Raw genomic sequence first — 4,077 nt, 5'->3', positions numbered from 1 at the left:
TTCTTTTCTTTCTTTCATTTCCCCCCCCTTTTTTTTTCTTTCCTTTTCTTTTTCTCCTGACAGGATGTTATTTATAGTAAGCAGGCAAGCACTGGGAACTGTAAGTGACTCTGGGCCAAGCAGAATGATGGTGAAATCTGTCAGGATTTCTGTGCTTGCCATCATTCTCTCCCACTGTGAAGCACAGCAAAATAGGGAGTGAGGATTTCTTGCCTGATACCTCAGGCTCTCAAATAGTCTGTTCTCTACCTTGAAAGAAGTTTAAAATAAAACAGGGCATTTCTTTCTGCAAGGGAATCATCAGCAAAATGCTGATGTGTGTGTTTTCCTGAGGGTTGAGTTCAGTGCCTTGTGGTTTTTGGCAAAAAAAACGTTGCAGCCTGAGATGAGTTTCTCTGCTACCTCCTAATGAGTTATAATGCCCAAGATGCAGAAGGAAACAGCAGACAGATGGAACTAGTGATTTATGCATAGTCAGGAACAGAAGATAAGTGAGAGTGTTTATAGGAGCCATCTGCAAGCTTTATGAGCTGATCCTACAGTCTATTCATTATATCTCAACTTCACACCAGCCAGAGGATTCTTAGTACACAAGTGGCAGTGAGCAGAGATGTAATAATGTCAGTAGTAATGAAGTTCCCTGGGAAGCATAGCACACCTCAGTTTTCTGCTGAAAGGAAAGTCCTGCAGAAGATGCCCAGGATATGACTTGGACATGCTTATTGGGGCAGTTTTCCTATGCTTCCAAAGGCAGGAAATTTTGGCAGCCAGTCGCCAGCCTCAGAGAGTGCCAGGGCTCCCTCTCCAGCTGAAGGGAGATGTCTGAGCCTTTGGGATCGACAAGGAAGATATCTCTGGGGCCATGTGGCTCCAGGGAGGATGAAGGGTGACTACTGAGGAGGGCAGAAAGCAGCCACCACACTTAGACTCCTGCCTCCCACCTAGGATGACTGAGCGTAGCCTGAAGCAAAATGAGAGGCTGTACATGGCAAGGAGAGTTGAGCAAGGGAAAGATGTCTCCCAAAGTGTTTGTAATGACTTTTTTTCTCTCCCAGTGCCCAGATCAGTGAGCAGAAGTTAGTGTTAAAATCCCCAGAGTGGAACGTTTTAGAAGCAGTGAAACCCAAACAAAAATCTCCAGACCTAACTCCCTCATCTCCTCCCTGCAGTTCCTGGAAGTTCAAAGTTGCTCCATACCCTGCCTTTAGTTAATGCCAGCAATGGACAGGTTTCACTGAGACTCAAAGTGTGGTCCCTTTCTGTCATAGAATCATAGAATTGCTCAGGTTGGAAAAGACCTTAAAGATCATCCATTCCACTTGTGCAGTCCTACCCTCCTCTGACCCTCTGTGGGGCAAGGCTTTCTCTTTTCCTTGCATTTGCTTTCAGATCTCCTTTCTGCAGATCTTGTCCTGTGCCTATTCGTATGCCTCCCTCTGCTGTTGCTTTTCATCCTGTGCCTCACAGCTGTGCCATTCATATGAAGTATTGCAGAGCTGACAGAGCAGAGTGCATTCTCCCAGTGAAGGAGCATGGAAAGTACTGGGGAAGGGGTGGTCTTTTTTCACTCTGCCCACAGTTACATTTCAGTGAAGGCACAGGTTACAGTTTGCTGGAAATAATCAGCTACACTCAGAATCAGCATTTGTTAGTGATGATTTTCATTATTCAGTTGAACTATTTGCTCAGTTAAAACCTTCACGAAAAATAAAAAGAAAGAAACCATGACATTCTGGTTTTCAGTTTTCTGAATGCATTAAGCTGGAATTCGGACCCACTTGCAATTCACTTGATAGGGGTGGTTCAATTTCTGTGATACAGGAGGATACAGAGAGGAATCAGGTGAGATACACACACTGCAGAATGCTTTTAGCACTTGTTGAAATGAATGTTTTAAACATTTTTACTGAATATAGTCAAGTTTGTTCAAAACTTGAACTATAGGAACAGTGTGCCTATGTTGTGTGGAATTTCATAGCTCCACCTACCCAGCTGATACTCCCAGTTTTCCTTTGCATTCTTTCTATTGATTCCTCTCTGGAACTCTGCAATATATATATAAATACTGGCTCCAGCAGTGCTGTCACAACTATGCACACACTGTTGTTGATAGGAAGGCCAGTTCACTCTCTCCCTCACAAAGATCCCTATAGAGAAGGAGAGTGGGGAGGCTGATCACGTCTTCTAGAATGTGCTTCATTGTCAAGGTTCATGACGACTGTAATATATATAACAGGTAAAATGAAATGACATTTCAGATATTCAGATATTTTGTGAGTTGGAAATGCAGAACCAACTCGGAAACTTCCAGCTAAATTTGTAGATCACAAGGCTTCTGCAGAGAGGATTGACAAGAAGTTTCCATTAGTTGGGGTAATGATGAGCTTCACGCACTGTATTTCATTTGTTTATAGTTATAAAATACATGCCAAAATGGAGCCCATAACTCTCAGGTTACCACAGTCAGGCTTGTCAAGGTCCAGATGTGAGACAATGGCCTTTAATATATAAGAAAGTAACAAAAATACGGTGAACAATAAAAAGTAGTATTGTATAATGTGGAAAGGACCTAGAAACACATGGGATGATTTGCTTTGGCATAGATTTTTATATATCAGCCCTTCTTAAGATAGAAATTAAGAGTCAGATAATGGAGGAGCTCAGTGGTACAAGAACTGAGAAAGAGAAAAACTGCTTGAGTTGCCTTCCTTTGATTAGAAAATGTTTCTGACAGCCTGGAGACCACATAATCACAACACACATTTGCAGAGGTGGATGGAGTCTTTATTCAATTGCCCTAATGCTAAATAACAATCTCAACAAGACTGTGAGAAATAATAGAATCATAAAATCATAGAATGGATCATCCCAAATACCAGTGGTTTGCTCTGGATTAATGAATTCTTGACTGTGAAAGAAAAATCAAATGTGACAGTAGGCCTTTTTTGACCAAATTCCCCAAGCACTGACTAAATAACTACCCTGAACGGCTGAGATATTCTTAGTGCAGAGAATATGTTTTTAGTAATGATGTGCTAGAGACCAAGCATTTACAAGATAAGTGAACTTAGCTATCTACCAAGAAGATGAAGGAGCTGAGATGTGGCCAGGATTAGGAGGAGGCCTGGAAACAGAATATGCTTTGAGGATTATGTATTAAGGATATAAAGGATAAAGACATAAATAGTAATACATTATGGGCATGAATTCAGTTAGCAATCAAAGGTTAGGACAGGAGATTTCATTTGCAATATGCCAAGGATCAATTGAAGTCGCTACTTCACCTAAGCAAAAATCTCAGCAGCTGGTCACAAGGGGACTATATTTGTAGCTGCCATGATCTAGCTGAATGGAATTGCTTACCCAGCATTTGCTAACAGGTTTAAGAGCAGGGAGGGCCTTGACTCACTCTGAGTTACTGAATAGGCCACAGATGGTATTCCATCCAGTATAGTAGAAATCTGTTGGAAGAACAGGGGAAAGAAAAAAAATCACAGAAGGACACCAAAAAGTCTTGGTAAAAATCCTGTTGTTGAGTGCAAAGCAGATATTGCCTGCTGACCCGGTGAGAGACCAGAACATTCTCACAGCTCTGGAGGCCCTTCCCTTTCCATACAAGCAGATAATCTCCTTTTGGAAGACAGACTCGTGACTTTGAGTACGTCTTCTCAATGTTCTGCACAAGCTTTTACACTAAAGAAGAAAACAAAAGTTTTTTGTTTTTTACTAAAAAGTTCTTGAAAAAAAGGCTTCACCTGGAGTTCCTTTATTAAAATGTGTGCACATCTTTCTCCTTTCCTGCAAAACTGGCAGGAGATGGAGGAATTATGACAACACAGCTCCAGTAACCTTACTGATCTGTGTAGGAATTGCTGCTTCATACCCTTAACAAAACATACAAGTATGCAGCGAGTACTGGATTTACATTCCTCCCACTCTAACATTCCAAAGATTTGGACTAAGAATGTAGCGAGTAAGTGAGGGTCTATGTGATAAGCTTGGAAAGAGCAAATATTAGGACTCCTTGCCAGGAGCAACCACCTGAGATGGATGGAACATGTGAATGACAGGGATGCC

Source organism: Coturnix japonica, chromosome 1 (genome assembly GCF_054131305.1).
Source record: "Coturnix japonica strain WE chromosome 1, WE-NBRP24, whole genome shotgun sequence".
NCBI classification, from domain to species: domain Eukaryota; kingdom Metazoa; phylum Chordata; class Aves; order Galliformes; family Phasianidae; genus Coturnix; species Coturnix japonica.
This window is presented reverse-complemented; position numbering follows the sequence as displayed.